The sequence below is a fragment of the Achroia grisella genome, unplaced genomic scaffold (assembly GCF_030625045.1).
Source record: "Achroia grisella isolate CSIRO2021 unplaced genomic scaffold, CSIRO_AGI_Agris_v1 utg1080, whole genome shotgun sequence".
In the NCBI taxonomy this organism is placed as follows: Eukaryota; Metazoa; Arthropoda; class Insecta; order Lepidoptera; family Pyralidae; genus Achroia; species Achroia grisella.
The window spans coordinates 2,117,107-2,141,166 of NW_026712570.1; the positions used below are offsets into that span (position 1 = coordinate 2,117,107).

General features: G+C 31.4%; 1 protein-coding gene across 2 annotated transcripts in view; it reads right to left on the bottom strand.

Moving 5' to 3' along the window:
* Positions 1–23,603, bottom strand: part of LOC131842503 (zwei Ig domain protein zig-8-like) — a 250,721-nt gene extending 227,118 nt beyond the window's left edge. For both annotated transcript variants that reach the window (XM_059191071.1, XM_059191055.1), the window contains exon 1: positions 23,431–23,603. The gene's annotated coding sequence lies outside the window, so the exon portion shown is untranslated. The remainder of the gene's footprint in view (positions 1–23,430) is intronic.
* Between the last annotated feature and the right edge of the window lie 457 nt (positions 23,604–24,060).

Below are 24,060 nucleotides of genomic sequence, written 5' to 3' on the forward strand. Positions count from 1 at the left end.
ACCCGGCGGTCCGTAAGGACCAGCGGACGACCCAGTCATGGTCAACATTCAATAAAAAAGAAATAGATATGACTTAGTTCTGGACAAGTCTTTGAAAATAATTTAGATAAATAGCTATAAGTATCATTTAATTTCCAGATAAACAGGTATATGTAATTGTATTTATATTTTGAATTCAAATATTACATGGCTAACAAGTTTTGATATTGATTTCATTTCGCTAGCTAAGCATTTGGATGACTCCCTAATGAAGCGAAATGCTAGCCCAATTATACGGTACTGGTCAAAGTTATTGATTTCGAATTAAACATTTTACATTAATATATATAGAAACTGAAGTCATACTGTGGATTTGTATATCTAAATATGTAATAATAATATCTCAGGACAATTCACTGAGCGCTCTCTAGTACCAAGGTGAGTAGAGCTTGTGTTATTGGTACTATACAACTGATATATATATATATTTTTTATTTTATTTATGATCACCAACAATTGTTACAATTATACAATTAATATAATTACATGTGATGGGTTATGGTCTAATTGTACAATAATTTAAAGGCTAACACGGCATACAAAATAATATACAAAAGTTACATAAAAAAAAAATCTTAATTTAACTGTTTCTTTTATATTATGAATTATGCTTATTATCTATTACTTATAATATATATATATATATAAATACATAGATGCGTTGTTTCTTCTAAAAACATACATACATAATATACATAGCAAACACCAAGATCGATACAAACAATCACACTCATAAATACAAATGTTTGTACCGTGCGAGGAATCAAACCCGCGACCGTCAGAAGTAAAGCGGTGTGCTGAACCGCTAGACTACCGAGGCCGTTTAATTAATATAATGCCACGACAGTTATTCCAATTGGTATAGTCAGAGGTATTATCAACTGTCGACGTCGTGACCGCAACACTTAGTATATATTTCAAATTCAAATTCAAAATATCTTTATTCATGTAGGTCTATTACAGACTCTTATGATATGTCAAATCTACCGTCAGTTCGGAATGATTTCGAGATGAGAACAACTGACAAGAAACTCAGCTCGTGTTTTTTTTTCAGACTACTCTAATGCTGTTGGACGTAGCTGGCCTTTACAGCTTCACCGGACGTTATGGGGCGAGAGCAGATGGCACTCCAAACCCGCGGAAGGACTTATGGAGCGGCTGAAGGCCAACTCCTGCCCGACGGATACGACTTTAGTCTGAGGGCACCACTAGGGGTTCGAACCTCGGCTCAGGCCGACGTAATTTCGATCTCCGTTTGAATTGGACGGGGGATCGATCGGAGGGGCGCCCGGGGGCGCCGGTGGGTCAGCTCGTGTATATGTATGTATGTGTATGAAAGAGATCACTGAAGAGCAGCGGGTAGATGGCACTCACCGCATTACCGAATACACGTAAAACACTTTCCGTTCGCAATTTTCATTAATCACTAGCTGTTCCTGCGACTTCGTCCGCGTGGAATTTAACTTTATTTTTCTAAAATAAAAGTAACCTAAGTTACTCCTTTTTACATCATCTACCTGCCAAGAAAAGTCTAGTCAAAATTGGTCCAACCATTTCAATGATTCGCCGGAACAATCAGACAGATAGACAGACAGACAAAAATTGTAAAAGATGTTATTTTGGTATATTTACATATACCAAAATAACATTTTTTACAATTTTACCAATTAATTTTAAAATATTACCAACTTATTACATACATATTTATATTCATATGCATGTAGTAAAAAACGGTTATTTCAATATTACAAACAGACACTTCAATTTTATTTATATGTATAGATTAAAAAGTGATAGAATATAAAATAGAACATAAAATTCTTTATTCAAATAAACATAATTTTAAGTACTTTTAAATAGTCATACTAATTTTATTAATCATCCCTTATTCGGATAGCTGTCTCATCACAAATAGAACGAGCAAGAATCTTGCGTGTCGCTCTTTTAAATAATTATCAGCGTTAGTTACATCTAGATAGTTACATTTAGTTAGTTACATTTAGTAATCGTCTATCGTGGTATGGGCATGTAATGCGTAAGAATGAAGATCATATCCTAAGGACGGTGTTACATATGAATGTGGATGGTTATAAGGGTAGAGGAAGACCGAAAAAGAGATGGATGGACTGTGTGAAAGATGATATGGTGAGAAAGGGAGTAAATAACGGGATGACTGCGAACAGAGATGAATGGAAGAGAAAAACATATTACGCCGACTACGAATAAATGGGATAAGGAAGAAGCAGATAATGATTACATTTAGAACTTAATAACGTACTCGTAAGGACCCATTTTAATGTTTTCTGATCTGTTGCATTCATCTTTTTTTTTTTATATCATAATTTGAGCGCCTAGAATAGCTGAATAATTGACTGACTATGAATAGAATAGAATAGAATAGAAATCATTTATTAAAATAAACTTAATTTACGCACTTTTGAATAGTCAACATTTTTTTAAATCTACCGCTTATTCGTAAAGCTGTCTCATAACAAGAAGAATAAGCAAGAAACTTGTGTGTTACTCTTTTAAACAATCCTTGTAAGTTCACATTTTACAAGTCGAAAGTTGTGAATACAAACTACCAACCAGCACTAATTTATTTAAGCTCAAAATGGCTACTCCAACCTAGATATATATACATAGATGTCGAGAGAAGTATTCGTGATAAGATCCGGTTAATAATATAAATAAAACAGAATAACTATTAAATATCAAAATATTAATCGGAAAGAAAGATATTTTGAAAAATATTAAACTACTCAAATTGAAATATGACAATATTTTTTTGCATCAAACAGACTTAAACTCATGACCAGGAAGATTAAACGAGATTGTAAACTAGGCTACGACGGTCACCCTGTTAGCCTTCATATATTTAGCTCTGGGCGTATTTTCACGCTTCATTTAAAATCCTTGGAATTATCGGCGGTCGGAAACTCGTGTATAGGAAGTGTTCCACAATTTGATGAGATGCCGCATGTAAAGGCTTAGGAATCTTTTTCAAAGTGAATCAATAGCTTCATAAATTGACAAATTGACGTAGCTTTGATCCAATATACTTCATAATGTAATACCCTGCTAATGCACAGGAGTTCAGCGAATAAATTTACAGCGAGGTACCGTCATATATATATATATATATAGGTCACTTTATATAAGAGGATGTTTTGATTAATAATCAATACTTATTATTATTCTGAATAAATTATGCTGTAGGTATTACGAAGTCTCTATACAAGTTTGAATAATAGAATATTTTAATATCTAAACAGATACGTGTTCACAACACGAGATCGAGGCTGTGCTACTGATTGATTCGATAAATAAAACACAATATTGGTACAGGTGATTTCAATAACTAAAATAGAATATTGGTATTGGTAGTTAGTGTCTTGGTGTATTATATTAAAAACTGAATAGAACTGAATAAAATTGAATAAAACTGAATAAAAGTGAATAGAACTTTTATTCAGTTTTATTCTAACTAAATAGAACTGAAATAATGAATAAGAACAGAACAAAGATATAAACGTTTCGATCGAACATATAAAATTACAAAACGTCTTAATAGCGCCTTTTAAAATGTTTACTAACGCCATCTACCGTCAAAAATGGAAACTGTTTACTATATTGTTACCCATTTTTATTCTCTAACTGGTCTAACCTGGCAATCAATTTCAATTTTAATAAATAATAACTATTTGTAGAAGTTTCCGAGTAATTTCACATAAATCTGTACAGTTACATATAATAAAAAAGTAATTGATCGGTGTCTGTCCATGGGAGATGTACGAGAACAAGTTTTAATATTACAATTCATATCCAATTTTAAACAATACAAAGTTATACGTGTACAAAATCCCAGACGCAAGTAAGGGGGAAAGATTTGTATTTTTTTGAGTTTATAACGAAAATTTAGAAAAAAATACTTCATTAGAATATTTCAACATTACCCTTGAGTAACAAAGTAACCTTTATTTATTAATATTTACTCTTCTTCTGCTTCTATCCCAAAATAATAATAAAATCCACTCGCGCGAAGCCACTACTGGCAAATAGTGCTAGTATTAAATAAAATACCAAGTAGATCAAGCTATCAGTATCACTGGAAATGAATAAGAGCTCGCAGAACACTGAATTTTAGAATTGTAATTTGATAGTAAACGTGGATGAAACGCAACGACCGAAACCCGTCATTGGGCACAATTCCAACTAAATACTCAGTTAAACGGAGCTTACGTACATTGGCGTTTAAATTCGCCAACAATGAAACATTTAAAATAACCGGCTCAATTTATTTTGCCTTCAGTTTTTTTAAAACAATTAAAATAAATTACTAGTTGAGCATTTTGGCAGTTCTCAAATGAAGCAGCTAGCTATACTATAGATAGATATTTAGATACTAACTGTAGATTATTGTTAAAGATATTAAGATTATGATCTTATCTTAATGTTACTTTCTCTACTGGTAGCCTGGAAGAGATTGCTTAGCAATAAGACTGCCTTTTGTATCAGTTTATGTAGTATATCATTTTATGTGTTTTCTTTGTCTGGTGCAATAAATAGTTTAAATAAATAAATAATGGGGAAAAAAATATATTTTATTATTATCATATATTCTGTACTACTCACTCACATAACGCATTCTAGTCCCAAGCTAACCAGAGCTATTGTCATGAAAAAATAATTCAGTTGAATTTCTTGTCAGTTCTTATCAATTCAATATGTATACTAAATTGGACGGTAGGTAAAAAATATTAATACAAAGAACTTAACGTTTATAAGCGGCTAAAATGTCCTACATGAATAAATGAATTTTGATTTGATTTGATTTGATTTATGGGTATTAAACAACAAAATACTTAGATTTTTTTTGTAAATACATACATAATATACACCCAGATAAAAACATGAACACAACCGTTTGTACCAAGCGACGATTCGAACTCGCAACCATTGGAAGTAAAGCGGTGTTCTAAACCGATAGATCGCCGAATCCGTCAAATAAACCCTCTACCTTATAAAAGATTAAAGATAATCATTCCTTTTGCGTCGGGACTTCAAAAGTAGGTGCAAAATGTTACAAAATTATATAAACTACTTTGTATATAAAGTTAATTGCATACTTGCCTATGACTTAACGTTTTCCCCTTGTCACTTTGACTTTACAACTTGTTACCTAGTCTAGACTTGGAGTACTGAATATTTAGCCATTTAGAAAGCAATTTGCAGAACTGTCAGGTCCATTTCTTTAGTAATATTTTAGTAGTAGCGTTAAAGTATTATACGAGAAATTAATTACAGATCATAATAACATCTCTACAAATAGGATAGACAGGAATAACTAAATGCTAAATAAAAAAAACCAGACGAACTTCTTCGCATTCCACAGATTCGACGTGCGGGTGCCGGGTCCATTGTGTGGCAGAATGGGAAACTCCGAGCAACTCCTGGGAGTTGTGAGCCGGATGTAGGTTAAAAGGAGCTGACTTGTACGTCTCTCACCTTCAACGCTTGTTTCTCTCCTTGCCCAGCCAAATCTGGTAGGAGTCTGCTAGTGTAGTATTAGTACACGGCTTAGTAAATCTTAATAAAATTAAGACATCAAGAAAGATTGTGTCATGAAGACAAATATACATTATTCTTTATTGCAGAATATAATTAGGATGGATATTTGGATGTATATGAAAATATGTACAGACAGAATCAATACGATATATAGAATAATATATAGAAAGACGACATATTGCATTGCCGTGTCTTATGTTGATGATCCTTAAAAATCAATTAATAAACTTAAAAAAAATCCAACAAAACGAAACAGCGTCGAATAGAAATAAGATATAGAATAAATAAACAAATAAATTACCGTGGACAATTAACACAACGCCATCTAGTCCCACGATAGGCAGTGCTTGTGTTATGTGTACTAGACAACCGATATAAATACTTAGATATTTTTTTTGTAAATACATACATAATATACAAAGAAAACACCCAGACCGATACAAACAATCATACTCGTGAATACATGTTTGCACCGTGCGAGGAATCGAACCCGCGACTGTCAGAAATAAAGTTAAACCGCTAGACTATTTCACTACTATACAAATACGTACCCGTGCAAAGTCGGGGTTAGTCGTAAGCGCAATATCGAAAGGTAACTATAATTTTCATAAAATCTCTCATCTCCATCGAACCATTTCTTATGGAAAGACAATTTAAAGTGCTTAAGTGACAGTGGATCCGAACGTGATATTTTAGGTGGGAAAATTCACTGTTGAAAGGAAATTTAATATCTCGCCGTTGCCACTGTTCAGTTGTACTTAAAGAAATTGAGTTTTCCTCGCTCTGTGATTTTTTATAAATTCTCTCCCCCACTTATTATATTACACGTAGATATTAAGCTGTTCCGAGTTCTGATGACTTTGCGGCGGTTATACAGGTTTTACGGCTGCCGTATGTTTGCTGAAGCGAGTGTAGATGGTTTTAATGCCATTATTCGGGTAAGTAATGTGGATTAATGAAGCCATTTCTAGCAATGTATGGTACATTGCTAGCAATGTCAGGTTGACCTCTATGCGGTTCGCCTGGAAACCAGGAGAAAATTCCTGCTGACTTTGTCACGATGGGCTGACTGACCTGACCTTACATTACTGGTGCCCCGCCAGCGTAAACCATTACCGCAGGCAGGTGCACCGTTCTACCTACCTTCATGCTCATCTTATCATCCTCCACCGGTGCCCCGCCAGCGTAAACCGTTAGCGTAGGCGGGTGCACCGTTCCATTATTATCAATAAACAAAAAATCGCAAGATTAGTGCTTCACTCAGCTCAGTTGCATCCACGCTACTTCTAAAGGCATTCTGAGCGTATTATCAGATCTTTGGAACTCTCCGCTGCACTGCTGGATATTTCTCCATATGGAGAAATAAACATCCTGGAAAACCTCGCCTTCTCCGGCGCAAATTGGAGGTTTTTCGGGAATGTCACTATTGTATATTCAAAATTTAATTAAAAAATCATTTATTCATGTAGGACATTGTAGCCGCTTATGAACGTCAAATTTTTACATTATAATTTTATTTTTTCCCTACAGTTTCGGTATATAGAACCAATTGAGAAGAACTGACAAGAAACTCAATTGAATTACTTTTTTTTTTAAAGCCCGTTTATTTACAATGTATTTTTATATAGGTGTCTATGTCTAACATTAAATGAAAATTCAATATTAAGAGGTTATTACTGTTAATTAATTAATTTATTTATCTGATCTATTTCCTTGCACGGTATTTGTATTAATGAATATGATTATTTATAGTGATCGGTGTGTTTTCTATGTATATAAGAAAGAAAGAAAAGAAATGTATTATCAACTAATACTATAACTATACATAAATAATACATACTAATAACTGTACATAATTAGACGTTATTTATTGGGAATATGGCCTATATATGACATATGTTGTGTCAGCTTACTCTAAAAGCGATGTTATTCTATATATTAGTGTGGATATATATTTAATGTAATGTTAATATATGGATGTAGTTGTTATTAACAAAAAGTATTAAGTATTATTAAAAAAACCTATTAGCTTTCTGAAATCCTAGTCAATACACTGAGTATAAAATTTTATATCAAATCCAAATACTCATAATTTTCATAAAAAAGTGTACAAAGTTTCTGCGTAAAGTATACTTCTATACACGTTTCTTTGTATTACTTAGCCTATATATTTATTTATTTATTTACGTCACACTAAGTTAGCTTTACATGGTTGGTTGTAAGGGATGTTGATGGTTATAAGGGCAGAGGAAGGCCAAAAAAGAGATGGATGGACTGTGTGAAAGATGATATAGTAAGAAAGGAAGTAAATAACGCGATGACTGCGAACAGGGATGAATGGAAGCGAAAAACATATTACGCCGACCCCAAATAAATGGGATAAGGAAGAAGCAGATGATGATGACTAAGTTAGCTTTACAATTTCCCAATATGCCCACTTAGGAAGATTGTATACATACACACACTTATAAAACTCTAGTTACTAATACACAGACTAATTGACACAAGAAAATAATAATAATAATAATCTTAATTTTCCATACTACATAAATAATCTACTGTCATCCTACGAAACTCCAGCAAATTACAAGTAAATATGTCTAGATCTGGAAAGCGACTAACTACACCGTTGAGTAGACTCAATGCCAGAGAAATAGGAGCCTGTTTGGCCAGCTCTGTTCTTCTCTATGGAACATCGAACAAGGTTCGTCTTCTTGCTTGTACGTAATTATTGGGCGCTCTTATGGACACCGATGTCAATACCGCTATACATATCTGTGGCGAATCTACTATCATCGTGCGAGACCGAATCTTCTTATACATATACTAATTAAGAATTTATAAATAAAGAAGAAAGAAAAATTTACATATTTATAATATAGAAGTATTTACTTCTATATTATAAATATGTAAATAGTCACGACTGGTTTCTCTTCACGTCCATCTTCTTGATGCTGTTTCTACATGAACACAAGAACACATAATCATAAATAATAGCGGCCCCATCTTAGTCGCTTAATATCTATGTATATCTATATATACCTATATATATATATATTTTCTGTATTAATCTATTTAATACTTGTAAAATAGCACCGCTATACTATCTCTGATCAACGCGACGGTTGACTGGTAGAGAATGCAATCAGGCAATAAGTCCGCCATGTATACACTTCTGTGTGCAAAAGAATAAATAAATAAATAAATATATTTAGGTATATATGTATATAAAACTACATATACATATAATTATATATCAGTTCTTATCCAGCTATATATTATATGTTCCACCCACATACTCAATCAAGCTTTCTCCTTAATCATACTAATAATATGTAATTATCCAATTACAGTAACAATATTTTAATTACGACATATAACATAATATAATTGAAAGCATATTATGTTTCCAAGTAGCAATTTTTTTTTATACCACTTAGGTAACAAACAAGCATACGGCCCATCTGTTGGTAAACGGTTACCGTAGCCTATGGACGCCTGAAACACCATGGGTGTCACATACGCGTTGCCGACCCTTAAGAAACCTTAATATACCCTTCTTGAAAAACCCCATGCTGTAGTCTCTCGAGAAAACCTCGGCAGGTAGTTCATTCCACAATCTAAGTGTACGCGGGAGGAAGCTCCTCTGAAACCGCACTGTCCGAGACCACTTAGGTTACAGCGTGTGGGGCAATTATAAACATTCATAGAATAATAGCTATGACTACGGTTTCATCTGCATTTATAGCCTGTGTTATTCTGATTATAGTTGAGTTATATTACTGTAAAGTTCCATCAAAATCCGTCTACTAGTTTTTGTGTGAAAGAGTAACAAATATCCATCCATCCATCCATAATCCATCCATCTATCCATCCATGCTCACAAACTTTCGTTTACGTTTATAATATTCTAATAAGATATCCATACTCATCATCATTGCCTTGCCTTTATCCCATTATTTGTGGTCGGCGCAGTATGTCATTCTCTTCCACTGCTCTCTATCGGTCGTCATATCTGAACATACTCTTCTTTTATTCATATCATCTTTCACACAATCTATCCATCTTTTCTTAGGGTGTCCCCTTCCTTTACATCCATCCACATTCATAATAAGATATCCATACTATATATCGAAATTTTAGCAAGATTAGTTAGTAATTATAAACATATTTATGAAGTTTATCTTACAATATACTTTATTATTGCTTAACAGTATTCCTTTTTAATAAAAAAATCAATAAAACTAATAAAAATAAAAAATACATTTTTTATATTTTTTCATCCCTTTCCCTTTAACTTGAATCGAAATTTCTTTCTGAATATTATTCACGTATTTGCCAACTTATTTTTATATATTCCGCCAAAAAAAAAATAAATTAAACCACATTGTGACCAACATTATGGTTTAATTTAATATTTTTTTGGCCTTATATTTTTATTTTAAATATCCCTTTAATAATTGTAATTTGTTGGCCACCGTTGCCTAGCGGTTTAGCAGACTGCCGCTCATCCAATGGTTGCTGGTTCTAATTCAGACATTGCAAATATTTTGCAATTAATTAGTATGATCGTATTTTTCAGTGTGGATGTTAAAATATACTCGAGTTTTTCAATCGGTTGTCTAGTACTCATAATACAAACTTTGCTTAGTTTGGGACAAGATGGCGCTGAGTGAATCGTCCAGATTTGTTATTGTTATTATTTTTTACTCTAGATATAAATGGAATTAGTTCTACGCAAGTTTACATGGAATGTTAGAAACTAAGTCGTAGTAACATCTAGTTTTTTATAGGACTAGATTGTGCCGTAAAACATCTTGAGTTATTATTTATTATGCTTGATTTAAATGACATTATTTCTACGCAAGTGAACCTGGAGTGTTAGAATCTAGTACATAGTAATGTCCTAACAAAAAAGGATAACATACATAAAAACATTTAATATTAGACCAACACAAAAACATATTTATTACACACGTGTGGTACACGTGGAAAATGTTGGTATATGTTACAGAAAAACTATAGAGTAGACACTAATGAGTTTATGATTACCTGTTCAGAAATTATCTCAACCAGAAATAACACTCTATTTTCACTAAGAATAATGTTCAAAACCCTTTGGCTACTATATAATGTAGTTGTTACTCACGAGTTTGTCCGCTTTTTTGAGATAAGAGATATGTTTATTTATATCCTCGAGATGCCATGTATTTATACGTTAAATTTAAGATAAATAATGAAAGATATCAAACAGACAGACATACACTCAGGATTATAGTACTGATTGTTTATTTAGTGATTGTTTATAACTAGTTTATTAGCATACAACGTTATAATTTAATTTTCTCATTGCTTTCTACACAGACTTTTATCGATTCTTATGTAAAATATATCATTCCTTCAATTGTAAGTATTTTGTTAAATTAAAGTAAAATAAAATTTAAATGTGTCATTGTTGGTCTGCTCTTAGATTCTAACATCAATATCACACACTTAAACTTAAAAATGTTATATATTTAAAAGAGGAGTTCTTTTGTGATGAGACAGCGTTCCGAACGAGTGGTAGATTAAAAATGTAATGACTATATGCTTCAATGTAAGTTTATTTGAATAAATGATTTTCTATTCTATTCTATGCGACTTCGTCTACACAGACTTTTATCGACTATATCATTCCTTCTGTAAGTATTTTGTTAAATTAAAGTAAAATTTAAATGTGTCATTGTTGCCTTAGATTCTACATCAATATCAAAATTTATATACTTAGGAGTTTAGTGATGAGAAAGTTATACATATGTACTATATAGATAAATTGAATTTATACTGATGGTGTATTTCATCAAAATCCATTAAAAAATCTATTCTATTCTAATTAAAACAATATACAAGATTTCAATGTTATACAAAATATTCTGTGTAATTTATGTATTTATATTATGTATAATATTTTTGTGTATATTTTAAATATGTATTATATTTATATAACTTAATTATATATGTACATTGCTTAATTATTTATATAACACAGTATTAATGTCATAGTTTTACGCTATGACTGCCTTACAAAGCTTTCTAATTCTACCTAAAGATTATCTGGTAGAGAATGCCATATAGCATTAAACTCTCTTTTTTACACTTTTTTTTAAGTCTGAGCGTATTTTACTGAATCATCGCTCTATCGTTTACCATTAGGCATATCTTTGCAATTAAGTGCGTTAATTAGGTAATGGCAAATTCACGAATATCCTTCTCTACTAGTAAAGTAGAAAACCGAAATTAATGAGGAATTCAACTTACTATTTTGAATTATCTCCGCCTACCTCTTGTGATATTTTTTTACAGAAAAATAATGTTCCTTATGAACGAAAATGAAAAATATTTACAAAACTATTTATATTATACAATTACATATAGTGTTTTACTTTTTATTGTAACAGTGTAGAATAAAAAAAAAAGAAATTACATATATTTTCTTTAAAAAATCTACTCACAAAATTCTTAATTTTGAAACAAATCAAATCATTGATAGATTTGATTTGATCTGATTTATAAATCTAACTAAATTCTCCCACTTAACTTTGAATATCAAATCATCAATGTATAAAGCATAATATTAATTACTTCATCCGTACTAATTGTCCTTTGTTGTACGAACTTCTAAACGAGCAGACAATGACAGTGGAATACAATATGATAATCAATCACCCGATGTCAACAGCCCATCACGCAATCACTGCAGCTTGTGTTCAGTGTTTTACGTATTTTTTTTAACATTTGATATTGTTTAATGTTCTTTTAACTAGTTTTATACGCCCGCTCCAATGATCATTATATTAATATGTTATGCAACAACTTTGTAGCAACATTTTACAATAATAGTGCAGATGGGGGAGCATGGAATTTCGCATACTTATAGTTTACTAGCTTTTGCCCGCGGCTTCGCTCGCGTTAATTTATCCCCTTAGGGGTGGAATTTATCAAAATCCTTTCTTAGAGGATGCCTATGTCATAGTAGCTTTATGCATGCAAAGTCTTAGCCCGATCGGTTTAAAATTGACAAAGTTTCATATAAACTTTCATCCCCTATTTTATGCCTTTGGGGGTAGAATTAAACAAAATCCTTTCTTAGCGAATGCCTACGTCATAACATCTACCTGGATGCCAAATTTCAGCCAGATCCGTCCAGTGGTTTGGACTGTGCGTTGATAGATCACTATGTCAGTCACCTTTAAGTTATATATATTTAGATATAGAGAAGGATTGCAAATGATAATATTTTTTAAAAATTATTAAAAAACTGAAATAAATACATAGATACATTTTTTCTTAATTACATAAGTCACCCAGATAGGTACATTCAATTATACTTATAAATACTATATGTAAACTGTGCGAAGAATCGAACCCACGAATCGGAAGTATGTCGGTGTGCTAAACCGCTAGATGATCGAGGTCATCAAATAGAAATAGCAGTATAATTAAATTATATGTCTATTAAATTAGACAAAATATATGTACATCTTCTGAACATATATATGTAATAAAAGGAGTTTGAATTACACCAATAATCATTCATTCATTCATTGTCATTGGGCTCCCTAAAATATGGTCGAGCGCAGTGATGGCTGGCTCATCCGTCATACTCGTGAACGAGTACTGCTTGTAGGGACCGGTCTGCTCTTATCACTACGACTGATTTGATCTTATTGTATATTTACATTTGGACCAAAAAAATTAGTCCTGGTTGGTAGTTTGTATTCCGACGTTTCGACTTGTAAATGTAAACTTACAAGGATTATTTAAAAGAGCAACACACAAGTTTCTTGCTCGTTCTCCTTGTGATGAGACAGCTTTCCGAACGGGCGGTAGATAAAAAAAATTGTTATGACTATTCAAAGTTTATTTGCATAAATGATTTTCTACTCTAATACTTTTAAATTTCAATTAAATAATTTCTCAAATCGATGCACAGATTCCGGAGTTCACATTTCCCATAACAACATTCGCTGTCTCCATCTCTTTCACTTTATCAAATTAATATAGTCAGAGAGAAGAGAGAGAGAATGTCCACAATTTTCGCCGGCCTGTTGTTGTGCAGATAAGAATAGTAAATCAGCGACAGAATGGATGGTTCCGTACACGAAACAAAAGCACAATAGATGTAAGTCCGTACGTACAAACGTGTCTCAGGAAGCGAGGTGGTTTCGGTTATTGTTACAGTAACTGTTGCATTATCTGGTCAGATTTATTGTTACTCGCTTATTAAATTGCTAGCAGTTTACCGCGACGTGGCTTGCTTTTTGAGATGAACGATCAAAAATCATAAATAGGTAATTCAAGTAGGTTTATTACTGACTTTTATGATATATCAAATCCATCATCAGGAAAGCAATAATCAGCAAATGGTCGCAATATGATCATCTATAGAGACGGTCGTACCGCTTGAGTTAGTGGTGGTCAGGTTTTAGCACTGAATAATTGTGTTCTCACATATGCTAATGGTAGCGGTATAAAATAACATTATAAATTAAGCAATTCGTTTAATTATTCAGGCCTTAAAAGGTTACAGATATATATATATATGTAAACAGATACATTTTTGCATTAATACTCTGTTGTATCTCCGACTTCGTTTAATTATTTAGATAAAATATTAGCCTAAACAAATATAAAAATTAGCATTCAAACAGATAGACAGAAACATCATAACGTTTATAATATTAATATAGATTCAATAACAACAGATGTGACTAATGACTTAAATCGCATCCACTCTCCACGGGCCTCCATTTTCATTTGGATAAAAAAGGAAATATTCAAATTGATTACTCTCCATAAAGCCAGTGAAATAAATTGTCCAAATATATATAGCCATTCCGTAGATTGCTCTTATAAGCGTGGCGTTCCCACCATTGGTCTCGGGACACTTGTTATTAATGATTTACTCAGTACAAAGCGTCACGTGGAAAATTATAGGCATTTTTATTCCTGTCTCGTGTTGTATCTGTTTTCTGGGTTAGTCTTTGGCGCGGAGAAGTTTGTCGACAGTTGAGTGCTGAATGCCCGTATCAGTCAGCCACGTGTGTACATTTAATCATAGTTACATGTTATTATATCTATTAGATAATAGTATTAGTATATTTCTAGATTATTGATATTATTGTAATTTGTATAGTTGCTGCTTTAATTTTTATTATTTTTAATTTTGTTTCTTTTTTTTATGATCTTATTGTTATCATTATTATTATTATTAATGTATGTACTGCATACGTTTTATTCCTTAGTGAGTGCATTGGTATTGTACTGTAATACTCACTGAGGGCAATTTTATAAATAATTCGGCTAGTTCTATATGTTGATATTGCAATAAAGAGTTTATTTAATATTAAAATTTTAAGAGATTATTCAATGTATCTGAGCACATTCAGATGCATATTCAACTTTACATGTATGAAGTTGTACAAAATTATGATAGACTAGCTTTTGCCCGCGGCTTCGCTCGCGTTAATTTATCCCTTAGGGGTGGAATTTATAAAAATCCTTTCTCAGGGGATGCCTACGTCATAGTAGCTTTATGCATGCAAAATCTCAGCCCGATCGGTTCAAAATTGACAAAGTTGCATATAAATTTTCATCCCCTATTTTATTCTCTTGGGGGTAGAATTAATCAAAATCCTTTCTTAGCGGATGCTTACGTCATAACATCTACTTGCATGACAAATTTCAGCCCGATCCGTCCGGTGGTTTGCCTATTCGTTGATAGATCACTACGTCAGTCACCTTTGAGTTATATATATTTAGACTTATTTGAGCCTAATTAATTAGTGCTAGTTGGTAGTTTGTATTCACATGTTTCGCCTTAAAAATGTGAACTTACAATTATTTAAAAGTGCAATACATAAGTTTCTTGCTCATTCTTCTTGTGGACTGCACTCCGAATTAGTGGTAGACTATTCAATAAATAGTCATCACAGTTTTTTTGATCTGCACTTAAATTAAGTTTTGTTGAATAATAGAATAATAAATCATATTTTCTATTTATTCTGTATTAGATTGTGGTATGAGAAGGGCGCGTAGAAGAGGTCCGGCACCAGCATTAGATATCTTCAACTAGGTAGGTGCATCTTCATTCTAATAGTAGAGGTATATTTTACTTCTAACTAATATTATGAACGTAAATGTTTGTGAGTGTGTATGGATGGATGTTTTTTACTCTTTCACGCAAAAACTACTAAATATATTTTAATGAAACTTTACAATAATATATACATATTTATAAACTTTCGCATTTAGTACCTATTATTAATATATTAATAAACGGGTTTTAACACGTACATATAATACAAACTCCGCTTTTCTTGAGACTAGATGGCGCTGTGTGTATTGTGTAGAGATATTACAATGTAAGTATAGAATATTTATTTTATTTATATAACTTCAATGCACAAAATACTAAGGTAAAAGTACATATGGAGCACTTAACGCCTTACGGAATTTTCTACCAGTCAACCACAGGCGCGTCATAAAAAGTATATACTAAAAGTATATTTAAACATGTTTATATATAAATACATATAATTAAATTACATAAAAATAAAATTGGAGTGTCTGTTTGTAATATTGAAATAACCGTTTTTTACTACATACATATGAATATAAACACGGTACATACACCCAAATAACATTTCTTACAATTTTTGTCTGTCTGTCTGTTTGTTCCGGCTAGTCTCTTAAATGGCTGAACCGATTTGGACGGGCCTTTTATTGGCAGGTAGCTGATATAATAAGGAGTAACTTAGGCTACTTTTTTTAGAAAAATAAAGTTAAATTCCACGCGGACTAAGTCGCGGGTACAGCTAGTAACATATGTAAAGCTATATATATAAATCTATAACTATACATATAAATATGTATATAAATCAAATATTTCATATAACATACTTAATAGTTTGGCAATGAAATAGTCAATAGTAGATAGAATATAACAAAGAAGGTAGAAAATAGAGAAATATACAGTCAGACAACTATAACGTATAAGAGGTGACGTATAGACAGATGAATTAATATAATACCAGTTAGCCATCGTTAGAGATATGACGTGCATATCAATATTCAGCAATCGAAACTAACTGGCATGCAGTTAGTTGAGTAATAGGATTTGTAAATGTTAAATGATATATTTAGACTTCGCTAGAATTTAGCAATTTATCTATGGAATTGAGATGGCTTGTGATCGCCACTGCGTATTTAGAACCGATTTTCAGTTACGTATGAATATATGAGAAATATAATAATTGTTTATAATAATAATCTAGTACAATTTGCACCTACAAAACCTACTATGGGAATAACTAACTCATATATATAATAATACTAATAAACAATCGTCTATACATCGATACATATAAATAAAATTGGAGTGTCTGTTTGTAATATTGAAAGAACAGTTTTTACTGCATGCATATGAATATAAATACGGAACATACACTAAAAAACAACTTTTTAAAATTTTTGTCTGTCTGTCTGTCGTTCTGTTTGTTCCGGCTAATCTCTGAAACGGCTGAACCGATTTTAACGGGATTTTTTTTGGCAGGTAGCTAATGTAATACTTAGGCTAGGCTTTTATTTTAGAAAAATAGTATTAAATTCCACGCGGACGAAGTCGCGGGTGCAGTTAGTATACAATAAAAATACAAATGTTTGTACCGTGCTACCGTAATTCGAACCTGTGACTATTAGAAGTAAAGCACACCACTTTACTCATTAAAATATTAAACTAAAACTCTAAACATATTAGAATATTTTTATTTTGTGAAAAAATATAAATTTTGGTTTTTAAGTATGGGTATATAATATACTACAAAATAACGTACATAAAACAAAATCAATACAAGAAAGCCTATAAAAATCTATTATCTACACATGTATTTCTCTTACTTTCTCTTAAGTCAAACAAATAATCATCAAAGTCAGTTTAAGATAGACTGAAATAGAGTCTAACAATAAATAAATAGATAGTTAAAATATTAGAAAAGTCTAGAAGCACGTATATAGTCATGCGCAAAGCCAGTGCATCATGAGGAAAGGTCATAGCAGCGGTCACAATCCTTTAGGGATTTTGTCCAGTCAAAGTTTAGTTAACTACAAAAACGAACTTTCATTTTATTACATTATGTACTTTCTATTTCATAAATAAATAAAAAACCAGGGAGTTGTAGGATATATATATTGTATATGTTAATATTATAAAGAAACACTACTAACTAGGGCCAGGAAGGGAAACCGAAAAAGAACAATAGATAGTAGTGACAATTTCAATTTTATGAAATATAAAACATAAAATAGTTATAATACACCCTATTCAATATGAATAATAATACTAGCTTATCCAAAACGTTGTTTTAACATATGTATTGGAATCGTTATTAAAAAATAGGAATTGTTTGAAAATTTAGGAGTGTATGTATTTTATATCACATCATATATAGGTAAAAAGTAATTTTTTTGTATAAAAAATAAAACCAAAATTGGGGTGGTTTATATCGCCAGAGAATTAGGTACAAATATAATATGAACCAAATTATTTTTTAGTCTGATTACAACTCACGACCTTTCATGTCTATAGTCAGGGTAGTTCACTATTACACAAGCACATTCTCTATAAATATCTGTTAATTACTAATATAAAATAATAATTTCAACTCCAATACGAACAGCAAAATAGCACAATATTGTAAAGATCATATACAATATAAATTACAGAAAGTTATTATAAAATGTAACTATACCAACAAGAATATATTAACAAGCTGAATCTCGCAAATTCATATCAAGAGAACAAACCTAATTCATATGGAATAACATTGCGATATTCTATAATGAAACATGTTCAAATATAACAATGAAAATTTGCTCAGCTCGAAATTCATATATCTAGAATTCAAACATAAATTTTCAGATGCGTTACCAGGAGTTCATAAATGGTGTACAACTATTAGGTTCATCTCTATGAAATTAACTTTTTGTTATTGTAGAAATATTTTTATAACTACTAGCTGCCCCGGCAAAAGTTGTTTTACCATATAAATTAAGGGTGGGGGAGGGTGAAAATTTAGGGTTGTATGTATATTTAAAGCCACATAAAAAAATAAAATTTATAAAAAATTCGAAAAAATTGAGCCACCCTTAACCCTTAAGGGTATAAAAATTAGTTCTAAACCTATTCTCAAACCTTATGAATATACAAATAAAATCTCATCAAAATTGTTCAAGACGTTTCGGAGAAGTATAAACTCGAAACCTGTGAAACGTCATCTGAAAAACGTCTGTGAAATTTAAATGAAATTGACTGTTTTCCTTTCGCGATAAAAGTTTCTGCTTCATCTAAGTTTATTCGTTTTAATATAAGCATGATAGAAGTACGAAGACTAGACCTGGTTAGGAACAGTGATAGTATCAACATTGATGGTTAGGAACAGTATGAAATTGACTGATACTATACTGAAAAAAATTTACCAGCAGAATTGGCGATGGGTTGGTCACATGATCGCATAACACTGGAGCAAAATGGAGTAGAAGAATAACAGAATGGTATCCTAAAGACGGAAAGAGAAAGAGGGATAGGCAGTTAATGAAATGGAGAAGAATGGCGCATGATAGAAACTAATGACTTCCATTGGTTTCTATAATGCGCCATCTCTTTAGGAAGCCAATGCATATTGAAATTAGATATCTATTGTCAATTTATATGTTTTATTTAAAAAGAATTATAAAATTTCAGCATGAAGGTCTTTATTATTATCATTTATATTATATAAACATTGGTTCTGGTACCTGGTGATTTGTTATAAATTATATCTTTCTCTGACACAAGCTTCTCTTAGCAATTGTTTGGTATAATAATTAAGGTATTCTTAGCAATGGGTACATGTGATTTGCCATTGCTAGCATGTCATGCCATCAGCTAACTATCCTTACTTCATGGTCATTCTATCATCCTTTATTGATGTCCCTTCTGTATTGTTAGCAAATGCACTATTCCATTATCATACATAGATATTTGTACATTTTAATACATTTAATTTTTTACAAAATTTGAATGTATTTTCTTTACAGTTTTTAGAATTGTCATCGTTTTTATTATCACTTTTGACTTATTACTGTTCGTACCTGAATTATAAGTATTTACTATTTTCTATCCATTGGTTGATTAAATTCAAATTCAAATTCAAAAATCATTTATTCTTATAGGAAAATTTTAGCCGTGTATGAACGTAAAATTTTTATATTATAATTTTTTCCCTACCATCCAGTCCAGTATACAGATTCAATTGAGAAGAACTGGCAAGAGACTCAATTGAATTTCTTATTATTATTTTTTTAAAGCCACTTTATTTACAATATATATTTACATAGGCGTCTATGTCTAACATTAAATAAATTCCCGTGCATGAACAACTATTGCCATATCACACATACAGTCTATTCTTTCTATCAGCTAAATTAAAACAGAAAGTCGACTTACATTTATATAAACAAAATTCGGACAAAGGGCAAAACGTATCTGGTAACAAATCGATTCCTGAGTAGACTCTAGCAATTTCTATCAAGCGATACCGTCGGGATAACTCACGTAAATCGGGGCCCTATGAAGGAATTATTGGATTCATATTAGATTACGCAACTTGGATAACTTCGACATTGTATAATACCATTCTGTATTGATAACATTCATGTTGACGTATAAATAATTATATTTATGTCGGAGAGATACTTTGGACAAAGTTGATTGCGTGGGTGCCTCTGTCCTGTCTACAACTGACATCAGTAATTAGCAAAGCAAGCCATCTTTTTAATGAACTTCCACAGTAGACAATACATTTACTTACGTTATAGAACAATAATTTAAAGAAAAAAAATCAAAGTAAATACACAACAATATTTATTTATTTATTTACATCGTACTAAGTGAGCTTAACAGTCTCCCAATATGCCCACTTAGGAAGATAATATACAAATACACACAATTATAAACACTAATTACACAAGAAAAACAGAAGAGAAAAAAAGCAATAATAACAATAATACCTAATCTCCATTTAACATACTACCTAAATAATCTACTGTCATCCTACGAAACTCCAGCAAATTACAAGTAAATATGTCTAGATCTGGAAAGCGACTAACTACACCGTTGAGTAGACTCAATGCCAGAGAAATAGGAGCCTGTTTGGCCAGCTCTAGTATTGGTCAGTTAGCAATATATAATATAGGTAAAGACAAAGAGTATGTAATGTGGTGTATGTGCATTAGCCTTACAGAAAAAGGCAGCACCTCAATGTATCGTTCAAGCAGTAAACCACTGACTATCAGGTATTGTCCTGGGAGATACGCGAGGACGCCTGTAATAAGATCTCCGCATCCAACCAGCCCTACTACCCTATCGCTAAAAGCAACAGAAATATAATTCAGTGATTAATAAAAACAAATGGTATGGTCATAATATAAAATGAATTAGAAATGATTGAATTAATATTAATAAAATAAAAAGAAATATAAAAGAAAAGAAAATAAACTTATGCAATAAGTGGATCTGATAATAGTAGTACGGAGTCATGCAATGCTTAATAGATTTATATTATTTTGTTTAATTCCGATGCCATTAGCCACACATATTCAGCACTAAAACCTGACCACTGCTACTGAAAACGTTACGAACTCAGTAGAGTTCGTAACGTGTTATGTTACGAACTCAGTGGAGTTCGTAACGTTACGAATTAGTTAGAGTTCGTAAAGTGATTAAATTCTGACTGTTTCTGAATCTACACCCATATTGCGACTGTGTTTTACCTCGAATCATCGTCAATGAATAGATCTCGGATATAGCTTGAAAGTCTAATGTTGACTGCTTGGCGACTAAACTACGCCGAACAGTCAATACTAGGACTATAAAATAGAAATTGGATAAAATATATAAATCCATTAAGTAATGAAATGGACTTCAACAAAATAACACTTAATTCGTTGAAATATATACTTAATATCTTAGTCCTCAAGAATTAAAATGCATTAGAATGTAAAGCGCTTTACTACTATCGACTGTGAAGTAGTTTATACGTATATCATATAGTAACTTTCACTTTTCACTTTAAAGAACCTCGGCGGTTTCTTATAAAAGAAAAAAAAGATAATATATGAACATTAAAATAAAATAAATCACAAAATTTTCCCGATGCCGACAATTTTATAAAATAAAATAATTTATTTTTATTCTCTAATACACGATTCTTTAAATTATAGTTTAGCCATTCTTGAGAAACTTCTAGTGTCATCATCATCATCATTTCAGCCCAGAAGATGTTCACTACTGAACAAAGATCTCCCCAAAAATCTCCAACGATCGGTCCTGCGCTGCTCGTATCCAACGCCAGCAATCTTGACCAGATCGTCGCCTTCGTCCACCTTGCTTGCTAATGTATTTATAGTTTCATATAATAGCACATTTTATATGCAATTCTATTATAAAACTGTTAACATGAGAGTGGACTATTGTATTTGCGAAAGAGATTCTCAAAATTTGTTCAAATTTTGCAACGCAGATATCAAGTGACATCGGCGGATTCTGAGATCACGTAATTCCCGTAATTTCATCGTATAAACTGAGATCATAATTATAATTAAAACATACCTGATCAACATTTATCTGCGTTTATTTAAAATCTATTTTTTAAGCAATTTATAAATATAATTTTCAGCATAGAGCCATGAGTATTTCAAGCGAAATCCTACAAGAGAAAGCACAAAAAACAAAATCCTATCCATTTGTATTATGTGTAGTTTTGCCGCTTCTAAATGAAGTTTTTGTAGTGCTTTTGTAAGCTTTTCTTATTTTTATTATTAAGTATTTTAATATCTGCCGAAATATTACAAAAATATTAATTATAGACTAATGACATAGTTTGGCTGTAAGATTTGTAAAACTACATAATTAAAAAAGGTTAAAAAAAACTGAGAAAGCGACTTTAATACCTAAAGGCTTAAAGTCGCAATTTATTCCTTGGATTTTCCTTTTTTATTTATATTGATAATGTTAATAATAATATATAATTAACTCGTAATATGCTATGGAATATTTTCAATGTGTTTTACTATGTTCGGGACGATACCTTACCTAACTTCATAAAAAGAAATAATATCATATATATTATAAATATCAAAGGTCATAGCAGGAATATATGTATCTATATATTATTCGATACATTCAGCAGATATTTTTAATAAGCCATTCAATTTTAATACCTAAAATTTTATTTATTTTTTAAATCGTCACATACTTTTACGTAAATAATAAAATAAAAATATTTTTTATTCTTTGTCATGTATATATCAAATTAATTTTAATTTATTTGGCATTAAATCAAATCGAGTTACTATAGCAGTATTGTGAAGAATTACAATAATAGAAATAAAGTCATAGATTATAGAGTAATTTTCACAACGTGTCAAGTAATAACAAGGCAATTAATCACAATTGTATACAATTTCAGACCACAACAATTTCACCGGTAAATGTTCATTATTCGTTCATTGAAAACACATATCGCATACTTTACGACAGTAATAACATACCTTTACTGTTCGTATTAAAAGTTTAATAACAGTTATTTATGAGTCACGCAATCCCAATTAGAATGACCGATTAATTTAATAGATCCTAATACGAGACACTTAAATATATTACTTCATTCTATATTTAAAAAATAACAAAAAATATTTTAATGGTCATATAAAAAATTAATATATTTGTCAATAAGAACTTACTTGTAGTAATTCCAAATTCAAATTTTTGTCACATCACTATTTTTTATATCATGCACACATACACAAGTCACACAGTCACAGCACCGTACGTACGCGTTCAAAAATCGATGTTATTTTTTTTTCTGCCCGTACCGGCGTAGGGCGGAGGGCGGGCGCGTGCGGAGCCGACGCGACGTATTTCCGACTGCGGACGAATGGGGCAATGGCGCTGCAATCGCTCTCAGATACGCCCGGGGTTGAAACGGCGCACTTTTTTCAATATGTTTTTTTCTTTCTTATTATAATAGAGTAATAAGGTTTAACGCGTTCTGTTGTATATGCTTATAATAAAAAAGGGATTGCGCTTAAAGACAAAACGTAGAAAACAACTTCATTTGATTTCGAGGCGTAGTATACACTTTGTAAAATGTAGATTGTAATATGTTTTATTAATATTATGAAATTAACTAAGCAAGTGTTTGATAAATAAATGATTTATTTTATGAATAAGGAAAGGAAACAGTAATAATATTTTAGTGTATTTATTACCTTTACGGATTTCATAAATTTAATTTGGCCCAAATAACTAACTGAATTAACTGACTGAAATTAAGTCAGCTCATATGACAGTGAATAAATTATTGGAATATT